At 43.9% G+C, this 13,573-nt stretch overlaps 1 long non-coding RNA gene across 1 annotated transcript; it reads left to right on the top strand.

The window, feature by feature from the left end:
• The first annotated feature begins 2,477 nt into the window (after positions 1–2,477).
• On the top strand, positions 2,478–8,441 carry LOC308057907. Its single transcript, XR_013925514.1, has 2 exons — positions 2,478–6,927; positions 7,879–8,441. It is a non-coding gene; the product is annotated as an uncharacterized lncRNA (long non-coding RNA).
• The last annotated feature ends 5,132 nt before the right edge of the window (positions 8,442–13,573 follow it).

The raw sequence follows: 13,573 nt of genomic DNA, 5'->3' as shown, positions 1-13,573 counted from the left end.
GAGCAGGAGACCTGGAAAGCTGCAAGGGATTGTCTGTTAAACACCCCGCGGGTGGGAAATGGGGCGACTATACAAACATCACACCACCCGGTTGAAGAGGGTTCCGCCGACCCTCAAAGCCGACAGAATAGTGACACGCCCACTCAGTGTCCAAAAGACTCTTCCGTCTCCAACTCGCCCACAGGACCCTCAGCAGACTCCTTTTGGGGCAAGCTGGCTGCAGAGGCCAGGGGCGCTGAGGCAAAAGCCGAGGCCGAAAGTACACGGAGTGAACCACCGCCCTGTGCGCCCCAAGATGGCGCCGAGCAGCAAGGGGAAGGGCGGGGCCAGACCGCCCCCGGCGGGAGCAGGGAGGGAGCGCTAGAGTTAACGGGCGCACACAGAGGGGAGGGGGAAGAGAATGGGAAGGAAAAGAGTGATTGGCACGACCAAAAAAGGGAAAAGAGCGCCAGCGAGGGGCAGAAAGCCAATCAGAATGACCCTCCCCAAAACTGCCCTTATAAGGCAGTCGCCGCCCCAAGCGGAAGGCGGGGCGGGCAGAAAGGGAAAGAACCGCCCAATTACGCAGACAAGGGAGGGGCCGAAGCCCGACCACATACCACCAGCACCCGGAAGTGAGCAGTCAGTCGGGCTCTGACTCCGGCTCAGACTCTGCATGGGAGACTTGGCTGGCAAATACAAAGACCAAAATATCACCACTCACGGGGAAAGAAAGAAATAAGGGGACAGAAATTCCTCTCACAGATTGGAGAAAAATACAAATTGCATGTGCCGATTGGGCCCCATCGGACGCACTAGCATTCCCGGTCCGAGTGACGGACGGGGGACAGAGGGTCCATTCCCCCTTAAGCCCTAAGGATATACGAGCGATTGTTAAAGCAATCGCGGACAACAGACTCAATTCTGCCATGGTCTCCACCCTCATAGATGGGGTTTTTGGGGGAGATGATTTGCTCCCGTTTGATATAAAACAGACTTGTAGGTTGATTTTTGATGGGGCAGGGGTGATTGTGTTTAAACAAGAATGGGAGGAGAACTATGCAAGGCAATTAGTCCGAGTAACCGGAGTGGGTCATCCGCTACACGGCTCCAGCCTACAGCGGTTGATGGGTACAGACCCAACAATGATTACCCCCCAAGCACAAGCCCAGGGCCTGCGGGCCCATGAAGTTATGGCAACTACTTGTGCAGCTAGAGAGGCCATTCGCACGACCTCTAGAGTTATTGTCAAGCCATCGCCATGGTCCACAATAAAACAAAAAGAAAGTGAGAGTTTTGCACAGGTTGTAGATCGCCTCCAAGCAGCAGTCGATTCCTCGGCCCTGCCCTCGGAGGCGAAAGGCCCAGTCATCGCAGACTGTTTGCGGCAACAGTCTAATCTTAAAACCAAAGAAATCCTGCAATCACTGCCACCGAGGTCAAGTCTCGCGGACATGATTAAACATGTTGTGAGCGAGGAGCACCTGGCCCCAATCCAAGTGGCTGTTCGTGCACTGGCTAGCGTGATGACATGCTTCAAATGTGGCCAACCAGGCCATGTGATGACCAATTGTCCCCAATCCGGAGACTCGCCGATGGCGCTCCTCCCACAAAACCGATCTAAAGGACCGTGTTGGGCCTGTGGAAAGAGAGGGCACTTCGCGAAGGAATGCAGGCTTAAAAAGCAGGGAAATGGGAAAGGGAGGGGGCCCCCGGGCCACACACAGCCCTCTCCCACTTGGGATGTCAGGCGGCCCCATTACACCAACCCCAGACAGGGAGAGTCGCTCCCGAACCCGTTGTCCCCGAGGGAAGCAACCAACTTTATAGCCCAGCCGACGATCCCACAAACCTGGCCTCCATCCCAGGGACAGCAGGGACCACCCCTTGGGGGCGAGACCCCTGGGTGGCCCTGGCAGTAAGGTGTGACAACCTGCCAGTGGTATGGGGGATCTGTTCCCTCCATAATACCTTGAATGACACCACCATCAGCATCCCCTTTTTAATTGACACAGATGTTACAGTTATCCCTGAAACGAGCTGGCCCCCACGTTGGAAATCGGAAGATGCCCCCATGGTAGGTGGAGTCCGGGGACTAACCCGAGCTCAGAAGAGTGCTCAGCTGGGAGCAATCACGCTTCACACAGAAAAGGGACCGGAGAAGACCATTACCCTTGTGAGAAACTATGGACTAGGGTATTGTTTATTAAGATTTATGTTAAGCTCAATGTAAAGGTTAGGCAACAAAAGATATGAAACGCTTATGCAAACAGCTACCAGACACCGCCTGTGTAAGATAAGATAACCGCAATACACAAACTAAACCAGACACCGCTGGTGCAAGATAAGATAACCGCAATACACAAACTAAACCAGACACCGCTGATGCAAGATAAGATAACCACCAGATGTCCAGGAACCGACAGAAATAGGGCAAACAACCCCATATAAGGACATATGAGTGAGGGGTCAACTATGGGACAAAGGAGGAAGACCACCAGGAGGCAGAAAACGACCCCCTAACAACAACTGAAGCATGACTCCACTACCTCATGAACACAGAAGTAAAGATGTATAAAAAGGGACTGTTTGAACTGCTCAGGACGGCAGTTGGCGGAGCGCAGACTCCCCTGTCGTCCAGCGCTGTTTTGCTCATATTCTACTTGCTATAATTAATAAAATTTTAATTGGATTATGATCCGTTGCGGTCTCAATTTATAACAATTTCTGGTGCCGTGACTCGGATAAGGAACAGTGGGCTTTGGTCCTCCGGGGAGGCGCCCCGCGACATTTCGCGGCCCCGCGACCAACAGCTTACTCCAACCTTACCGACGAACCTAAATTCTAGAATAATGAGCAAAGGAGAAACCTGTAAAATCCCATAAAAATTCTGTGCACGGGAGTCCGGACGAAGACGCAGGACGCGTAAGTATATTGCGAATTTGTTTGCAGGGTTTGCCGTTCGGGCGGGATTGGGTTTCCTGGAATATAACGAGTGAGAGGTTCGATATACTGAACCAAGCGAGTGCGGACTCTTAAGTACTGTGTCTCCCATCTCCCACGAGGGACTGGGCCAGGAACAAGGGGAGCGAGTGAGTGTATGTTTGTGGATATTCCAGAAGATGGGGGCGAAGGGCAGCAAGCCTTCGAATCCCATGGGAAGGGTACCCACTGTACCTAAGAATACCCCTCTGGCATATATCTTAGACAATTGGAGATATTTCCCTGGAACCCTAGGGAAAGATAAGCAGAAAATGATAGAATATTGTACTAAGATATGGGGAGGGAAGAAGATTTCTAAAAATGTCTTTTGGCCAGTCTATGGGTCAGAAGAAGAGTGGGTAAGACAGCAATTAAACCTCTGGGTTAATAATAAAAAACCCCTTAACCCGGAGGAGAGTCAATATGCGGAAGTGTGGCTAGAAAGACCGGGAGCTAGACTTTACCCGCTGAATGAAATAAAAACTAAGCAAAAGAAAAAGAAGGAAGAGTTAGACAAAGCCCTTCTAACCCCCCCTCCTTACGCTCCTCCTCCTGCTCCCGCAGCCTCTTCAGAGGTCCCCAGAGCGCCCACTCCCCCACCAGAGTCGGAACAAGGGTCTCCCCCTCCTCCTAGACGCGTAACTAGAAGTCAAAAAGGGGCAGCTCAGATGTACCCCCTAAGGGAAATACCCATGGGGGGACCTCAACCTGTGATAGGATATATTTCCGTACCCCTAAACTCGGCTGACCTACGAGATTTTAAAAGGACCGAGATGGGAAACTTAATTGAGGACCCACTCGGAGTGGCAGAAAGATTAGATCAATTTCTGGGACCAAACCTTTATACTTGGGGTGAGATGCAATCTATCCTTGGTCAATTATTTACTACCGAGGAAAGAGATATGATTAGGCGAGCAGGAATGAGACTGTGGGATGCTCAGCATGCCGAGGGACCCCAAGCAGATATTAAATGGCCACTCCAAAGACCTAATTGGGATAATCAGGATCCGGCGCATAGAACTCATATGCAGGACCTGAGAACTATAGTAATTCAGGGGATTAGAGAAGCAGTACCCCGTGGCCAGAATATCAATAAAGCATTTAATGAAATGCAAAAGAAAGATGAGAGCCCTACTGAGTGGCTGGAATGACTGAGAAAAGCCCTTCAGCTGTACTCTGGGGTAAATCCAGACGACCCTTTAGGGCAAGCGCTCCTCAAAACTCAGTTTGTGGCAAAATCATGGGAAGATATCAGAAAGAAGATTGAAAAGTTAGAAGACTGGCAGAATAGAGGGTTGGATGAATTATTGAGGGAAGCTCAGAAAGTCTACGTAAGGCGGGAAGAAGAGAGCAGCAAGCGACAAGTAAAAATGATGGTAGCAGCGGTCAGAGAGGATCACAAAGGGCGGACTGGTGAACACAGATCTGCTGGAACGAAACAAGGGAACGTAGTAGTAAAGAAGGAACAGAGATGTTGTTTTTACTGTGGAAAGAAGGGACATATAAAAAAGAATTGCAGAGAAAGGATCAGGGATGAGGAAATATTGAAAACGGAATAGGAGAGTCAGGGGCTTTATATCTTAGGGGACCGGAGTCATCATGAGCCCTTGATAAAATTAAAAATAGGTCCCCATAAACAAGAGTTCACCTTTTTAGTAAACACTGGGGCTGAGAAATCAACTATTAAGCAAATACCTGAGGGATGTAAAGTTTCCCCTGAAAAAGTACAAGTAATTGGGGCAAAAGGAGAACCCTTTAAAGTAAGCAAAATCAAAAATGTGGTATTCGAAACTGAAAATAAATTTGGAATGGGTGAACTCTTGCTCGTCCCTGAAGCAGAATTTAATCTGTTAGGACGAGATTTAATTGTTGAATTGCAATTAGAAATTAAAGTGAAAAATCAAGAGCTAACAGTGTCTGCTTATCCTTTGACCGTGGATGATCAAAAACAAATTAACCCCGATGTCTGGTACTCTCCGGACACAATTAGTAGACTGGAAATCCCACCGATTAAAATCCAAATTTCCGAACCCCACATACCTGTGAGGGTAACGCAATATCCCATATCCCTAGAAGGACGGAGGGGATTAAAACCAGAAATTGATCGATTGTTAGCACAAGGAATCTTAGAGCCTTGTATGTCACCCTTTAACACTCCCATTCTGCCTGTAAAGAAACCAAATGGGAAATATCGGCTCGTACATGATTTAAGGGAAATAAACAAAAGAACTATCACCCGGTTCCCTGTAGTAGCAAATCCATACACACTGCTAAGCAAGCTAGGACCCCATAAATCCTGGTATAGTGTGGCTGATTTAAAGGATGCCTTTTGGGCCTGTCCACTGGCAGAAGAATGCTGTGATTATTTTGCCTTTGAATGGGAAGACATAGAGACAGGCCGTAGACAGCAATTGAGATGGACCGTGCTTCCCCAAGGGTTCACTGAGCCCCCTAATCTGTTTGGACAGGCCCTGGAAGAGCTCTTAAAAGAATACCAGGTACAAACGGGAAACGTGCTGTTACAGTATGTAGATGATCTGCTCATAGCAGGGAATAATAAGGAGGATGTAAGAAAAGAAAGCATTCGACTCCTAAACTTTCTTGCACAAAAGGGCCTACGGGTATCACAAGAAAAGTTACAATTTGTGGAGGAAAAAGTGAAATATTTGGGGCATTATTTGTTTAACGGCAAGAAGATATTGGATCCAGAGCGCATTAAAGGAATTCTGGAATTACCTATGCCTGTCACTAAGAGGCAAATTCGGCAGGCATTAGGGCTATTTGGGTATTGTAGGCAATGGATAGAGAACTACAGCTTTAAAGTTAAATTCTTATATGAACAACTGTCTAAAGACAAAATACCCAAGTGGACCCCTCAGGATCAAGAGCAGTTTGCCAGTCTTAAAAGGGAGCTAAGTCAAGCACCGGTTTTAAGCCTCCCAGATTTAAAGCGGCCATTCCATTTATTCGTTAACATACATGAAGGAACGGCATTTGGAGTATTAACTCAGGAATGGGCCGGACAAAAGAAACCGGTGGCATACTTATCAAAGCTGTTGGACCCTGTGAGCAGGGGTTGGCCGAGTTGTTTACAAATTATTGTTGCTGCTGCCTTATTACTTGAAGAAACGAATCGTATTACCTTTAATGGAGAAGTTGTCCTATATGCACCTCATAATATAAGGGGGGTGCTTCAACAAAAAGCAGAAAAATGGCTTACAGATAGCCGACTACTAAAGTATGAGGGAATACTTATAGAATCCCCTAAACTATCTTTGAAAACTATTGGAGCAGTTAACCCCGCTGAATTTTTGTACCCAGGAGAAGGTAATGAACTATTGCACAATTGTTTTCAAACAATTGAACAACAGACACGTATTAGGCCAGACTTAGAAGAAGAAGAACTACAATGTGGAGAAGTACTATTTATAGATGGGTCATCACGAATAGTGGAAGGTAAACGATTGTCTGGATATGCTATCGTTAAGTTAGAGAAAGGAGAATTTAAGACAATAGAATCGGGCCCCCTGAGTGCCAGCTGGTCGGCTCAAGCCTGTGAGCTGTATGCATTGTGGAAAGCATTAGTGTCACTGAAGGGAAAGGATGGAACTATATATACAGACTCACGCTATGCGTTTGGAGTGGTACATACCTTTGGAAAAATATGGGAGGAAAGAGGATTTGTTAACTCACAGGGAAAAGAACTGATACACCCGGAATTAATTCGGCGAGTTCTGGGGGCATTGAAAATGCCGAATAAAATAGCAGTTGTACATATAAAGGGACACCAGCGAGGTACAAGTTACCAAGTTAGAGAAAATAATGCAGCTGATACAGAAGCAAAACAAGTGGCAGGCAATTATAGTACGATTTTGACTATGCAACAAATATCTGTTAGTAAAAATTTGAGTTTTGAGTCTGCAGAAAAGGAAAAACTAGAACAAATGGGAGCTAAGGAACAGAATGGTAAGTACATATTGCCAGATGGGAGAGAAGTCTTGCCGAAGGGCATAGCACTCGAAATATTTTCAAAAATACACAGTAAAACACACTGGGGAACCCAGGCGTTAGTTGATCATTTCAATCAACAGTTTGCCTGTTTAGGCGTATATAACATAGCAAAGACAGTCACGGCAGCCTGCGAGACCTGTCAAAAGGTTAATCGAAACAATATGAGACAAAAACCTCTTGGAGGACGTTCCCCAGCATACAGACCTTTCTCACACATACAAGTGGATTTTACTGAATTACCCAGGGTAGGGCGTTACAAATATTTATTAGTAATGGTAGATCATTTAACACATTATGTTGAGGCTTTTACTACCTCCAAGGCAACTGCTAACCAAGTTACTAAAGTGTTACTTGAACACATTATACCTCGATATGGAGTACCTGAAGTAATCGACTCGGACAGAGGAACACACTTTGTGTCAAAAATTGTTAGAGATCTAACAGAAAGCTTGGGTATTAAGTGGGAATACCATACGCCATGGCATCCACAAAGTTCGGGAAAAGTTGAAAGGATGAATGGAGAAATCAAAACTATTTTGACTAAATTAATGATAGAAACCAAATTATCATGGATTAAGTGCCTACCCATGGCACTATTAATTCTCAGAACTAGACCCCGAGCGGATGTGGGAATATCAGCATTTGAAATGGTGTATGGAATGCCCTATAGAATTGAAAGCCCACAAACAAATATTTTAATTCGAGACCGTGCGATTAATGAATATGTTTTACAATTAGCAGAACATCGTAACAAGCTTTGGGAACACGGACTGATTGTGCAACGACCCCCGTTGGACTTAAAAATTCACAATGTTAAACCTGGGGATTGGATATTGATTAAAGTATGGAAGGAAAAAACCCTAAAACCCAATTGGGAGGGACCTTATCTTGTTCTGCTTACAACAGAAACGGCTCTCCGGACTGCTGAGCGTGGATGGACTCATGCCAGTCGCATTAAAGGCCCAGCGATGAGACCCCACTGGAAAGTAATCAGTACACCAGGTGACACCAAGATAACATTGAGAAGATAAAGTTATGATAGAGATTTTACTTGATTATTTTGACGCATTACCTTTTGGTATAAAGTGTGTATTGTTGTTTACATTTGCTATAGTTATCTCGCTTTTTATCTATTATATATGGAAGTGTAAGAAGTGTAATTGCTAAGCTCATGCAGCCACACAATATTGAATATAGAAAATATGCTGATGTGAATGATACATGCATTTTGGATATACGAATTAGGTGTAATAATTTGAACTGCAATTGTTATCCATTTGCTTGTTTTAAATGTAAGGTATGCCAGGATAAATGGTGGACACACTGTGAATTCGGATACCCTCCGGCAGGAGTTTGCACACAGTGTTGGAAAAATCCAAAGAACTCTCACTGAGTGGAGACTAAAACAATTAGAGTCTAAACAAGAAATTATTCGGGAATCCCAAGAATGGTGGGAAATTTTTGCTAAAGGAATAAACCCTCAATATTATTGTTACCACTCCAACGAACCAGTCCCCTTTGTAGCTGAAATTTTAGTTATAAAGTGCAGGAGGGAAGTACTAACCGTGTCTTGCTTGGCCCCATTAATTAAAGCTGCAAAGTGGGAAGCCTATGTAAACAGGCAGAAAGCCCGAAACAGCTGTTCTCCTGATAAATTCCCTTGCTGCCGAGAAGATGGTACACCCCGTGGCTCGAAGCAACCGAGTCGACGGGCGAGGCAGAGGAGAAACAAACCGTGGAGAAAAGAGCCAGAAAAATGGGATGCAAAAGCAGCCATGGCCGAACTTCCCCAGGACTGGTAAGAATATACTTAAATTGGCAGAATTAACAAACACCCTTTTTCCTGGTATACCGTTAATTGTGCTATTGATAATAACCCAGGCAAAAGGGGGAAACCCACATGAACCATTTAAGTGGGAACTAATATCTTGGGAAGGAACGAAAACAATAGCCACTTTTAGCAACCCAGGGCCACCTGAATTCGTAGTGAAACTTTGTGATTTAGTACCAATACCTTGTGAAAAAGGACCTCCATTTTATTTATGCCCGGCCTCTGGACAGCCTTACTGTCATTATCCCGGACACTATTATTGTGGTTATTGGGGATGTGAGACAATAGCCTCGGGCTGGACAGTAAAGGCTCCTGATAAATATATAAAAGCAACCTGGACTCCTAACGGATGTGTACCTGAACAAACAGGTGTAGATCTTACAGGTCTGCGTGACGTGGATTATGTAGCTCCACGTAACAAGAAAGTCTGTACCCGCATCAAATTTCAAATATTGCATCCCCTAGAAGACGAATGGTTAGTAGGACGAACATGGGGAATATGTGTCTATGCAGGAATTCCTAAAGATTGGGGAGGGCACTTTCTCATAAGAAAAATTAAAATACCACATGATTCACTCCCTGTTGGGCCGAATAAAGTATTGAATTCACCCACTTTCCCTAAGAAAAAGATTGTCCCCACAAGTGTTACAACCACTCGTCCAAACTCCCTATCAGTAACAGATAGAACAACTAATGACACGGTGACTGAGTCCTCTTTAGTTAGGGATTCAGGAGTGTCAGAATCCAAAGACCCCTTATGGGATTTAATGCAAGCCTCTTATCGTACCCTTAATGAAAGCAAACCAAATTTAACTAAGGAATGCTGGTTATGTTACAATGTTAGACCACCATATTTTGAGGCAATCGGAATACCAGATAGGATTCAATGGTCTAGTGGTTCAAACCCACAAGAATGCCCCTGGGATGACCAGAAGAACCATACGCAAGGAATTACTATTCAATTGGTAACAGGTCAAGGAAAATGTATAGGTACAGTGCCCGAAAAATATCAGCCTTTGTGTAATCAAACAATCACTAACACCAATATAGAGAAACACAAGAATCAAAATGACAAATGGGCTATCCCGACACCAGGAGCTAAATGGGTTTGTTCAGACATCGGAGTAACGCCTTGCCTATCCCTAAACGTGTTTAATCAATCTCAGTTTTGTGTACAGGTGATTATTGTTCCTCGTCTGATCTATCACACCTCTGAGGAGGTGTTACGCCACTTTGAAGGAGACCTGGATAGACAAAAATGAGAGCCAGTTACAGTGGTAACCCTAGCTACACTGCTGATAGCGGGCGGAGGTGGAGCAGGTACAGGCATAGCCTCCCTAGTAAAAGGTCAGGAATTACAAATTTTGCAGATGGCTGTAGATGAGGATTTAGCAAAAATAGAACAATCTATCCAAAATTTAGCCAATTCAGTAAAGTCTTTATCAGAAGTAGTGCTGCAAAATAGAAGAGGATTAGATCTACTGTTCTTAAAGGAAGGAGGGTTATGTGTAGCTCTCAATGAAGAATGTTGTTCTTTTGCTGACCATACGGGAGTAGTCCAGGACACCATGTCTGAACTCCGGAAAAGGTTAGATCAACGTAAGAAAAATCGTGAGGCGGGCAGGTCATGGTATGAAAACTGGTTTAATGTTTCACCTTGGCTAACCACTTTGTTGTCTGCTTTAGCAGGACCGCTTATTATGTTGATTCTGGGACTTATATTTGGGCCTTGTATATTACGCTATATTTTACATTTTATTAAAGAACGGTTTGACATAGCTAAATTGCTTATTCTAACTACGAGGTCTGGGGCAAAATATAAGAGTGTATCTATTAATGAGGATGAAGATTGTTGTGAATGCGTTATGCCATGTGAGAACTATGCCTATTGTAATTGTGAGGTATTACCTTGTGAGTGTTATGATAAATGTTGGGATTGTGGAAAAAGGTTTGCTTGCAGTGCCGAGAATGAAAGTAGCGTCTAATAAACAATAATAGGATAAAAAGAAAAAGGGGGGATTGTGAGAAACTATGGACTAGGGTATTGTTTATTAAGATTTATGTTAAGCTCAATGTAAAGTTCAGGCAACAAAAGATATGAAAACGCTTATGCAAACAGCTACCAGACACCGCTTGTGTAAGATAAGATAACCGCAATACACAAACTAAACCAGACACCGCTGGTGCAAGATAAGATAACCGCAATACACAAACTAAACCAGACACCGCTGGTGCAAGATAAGATAACCACCAGATGTCCAGGAACCGACAGAAACAGGGCAAACAACCCCATATAAGGACATATGAGTGAGGGGTCAACTATGGGACAAAGGAGGAAGACCACCAGGAGGCAGAAAACGACCCCCTAACAACAACTGAAGCATGACTCCACTACCTCATGAACACGGAAGTAAAGATGTATAAAAAGGGACTGTTTGAACTGCTCAGTACGGCAGTTGGCGGAGCGCAGACTCCCCTGTCGTCCAGCGCTGTTTTTGCTCATATTCTACTTGCTATAATTAATAAAATTTTAATTGGATTATGATCCATTGCGGTCTCAATTTATAACAGTTAAGGATATTTATCCTGTAGTAGCAAACCCTTATACACTGTTAACAGCATTAAGGGACACTTATCAATGGTTTACAGTGCTTGATCTAAAAGATGCTTTTTTTTGTATACCTTTTGAAAAAGAAAGCAGAAAACTGTTTGCTTTTGAATGGGAAAATCCTCAAACCGGGCGAAAGATGCAGTTGACATGGACTAGATTACCCCAAGGATTTAAAAACAGTCCAACTATTTTTGGAAATCAATCAGCTAAAGAACTTGAAATCTGGAAACAGGATAAATCAAGACCTGGGCATTTACTCTTACAATATGTGGATGACATACTGATTGCTACAGAAGAAAGATTTACTTGTATACGGGTGACTATTGACCTCTTGAATTTCCTGGGACTAAATGGGTATAAGGTATCCAGGAAGAAAGCCCAGATAGCCTGCCAGACTGTGATATATCTGGGCTTTGAGATTTCAAAAGGACAACGGCAATTAGGAAAAGATCGCAAAGAAGCTATTTGTGGTATACCTGAGCCGAGAAATATTCATGAACTCAGAGCATTTTTGGGAATGACTGGGTGGTGTCGCCTTTGGATTATGAACTATGGGCTAATAGCTAAACCACTCTATGAGGCCCAAAAGAATTCTCCCTTTGTATGGGGCCCACAACAACAAAAGGGTTTTGTAGAATTGAAACGTGCCTTAATGTCTGCACCTGCTTTGGGACTGCCGGATCTAACCAAAGATTTTCAGTTGTTTGTTCATGAAAGGCAACACCTGGCACTGGGAGTACTAACCCAGAAGATGGGAAGCTGGAAACGACCAGTCGGATACTTCTCTAAACAACTGGACACAGTGAGTAAAGGGTGGCCAAACTGCCTTCGAGCAGTAGCCGCAACAGTAATGCTCATACAAGAAGCTCGGAAATTGACTTTGGGAAGAACAATAACAGTCTATGTCCCACACATGGTGATAACTGTCCTAGAACAGAAGGGGGGACATTGGCTGTCTCCCAGCCGAATGATGAAGTACCAGGTGGTATTGACTGAACAAGATGATGTGATTCTAAAAACGACTAACCTGGTAAATCCTGCAGTATTTTTAAGTTCTGTACAGGAAGAAGGACAACTAGAACATGATTGTTTGGCTACCATCGAGTATGTTTATTCCAGTCGTGAGGATTTGAAAGATGTACCATTGGAGCAACCAGACTGGGAATTGTATACTGACGGAAGCAGCTTTATGGAGCAAGGAGTCCGATATGCCAGATATGCGGTAACAACAGACACCAGAGTTGTAGAAGCAGGAACATTGGCGAGTACCACATCAGCACAAAAAGCAGAACTCATCGCTCTAATCCGGGCCTTAGAGCTTAGCAAAGACAAGAAAGTAAATATCTGGACTGACTCAAAATATGCCTTTGGGGTAGTGCATGTCCATGGAGCTTTGTGGAAAGAGAGAGGGTTATTGTCCTCTCAAGGATCAAACATTAAGCATCAAACGGAAATTTTACAATTATTGCAAGCAGTTCAAAAACCAGATCAAGTAGCAATCATGCACTGTAAAGCACATCAGATTGGAAATACAAAAATAATAATTGGAAATAATTTAGCTGATAAAACAGCAAAGAAGGTAGCAAAGAGACAAATATCACAAATGGCAATAATTCCTTCTAAAACAGTAACCCTTCCTAGGGAAAAACCGAAATATTCAGAGGAAGATGACAAATTAGGTCAGTTATTAAATGCTAAGAAAAACTTAGCTGGATGGTGGATAACTCCTAGTGGACAAGTAGTAATTCCCCCTCTTTTAATGAGAGAGATAATTCAAGTAAAACACCAAGAATGTCATTGGGGGGCAGAAGCTTTAGTAACATCTTTACGAAAACAAGTAATATCAGTTAAGATGTTGGGAATAGCTAAAATGATAACTGCAAAGTGTGAGGTATGTTTGAAAAATAATCCAATGATTAAGAAAAAGGTTCAAATGGGTAGACTGAAATCTGGTGTAGAACCTGGAGATTATTGGCAAGTAGATTTTTCAGAATTACCCAGACAAAATGGGTATCGGTACATTCTGGTAGGGGTTGATACTTTTACAGGATGGCCAGAAGCCCTTCCCTGTCGCACCACACAAGCAAAAGAAGTGGTGAAGTGGTTATTACAGGAAATAATTCCGAGATTTGGAGTTCCTATTGGAATTTCTTTTGACA

The sequence above is a fragment of the Falco punctatus genome, assembly GCF_963210335.1.
Source record: "Falco punctatus genome assembly, contig: scaffold_123, whole genome shotgun sequence".
In the NCBI taxonomy this organism is placed as follows: Eukaryota; Metazoa; Chordata; class Aves; order Falconiformes; family Falconidae; genus Falco; species Falco punctatus.
The sequence above is the reverse complement of the archived record's forward strand: the minus strand, read 5'-3'. Positions and strand labels throughout refer to the sequence as shown.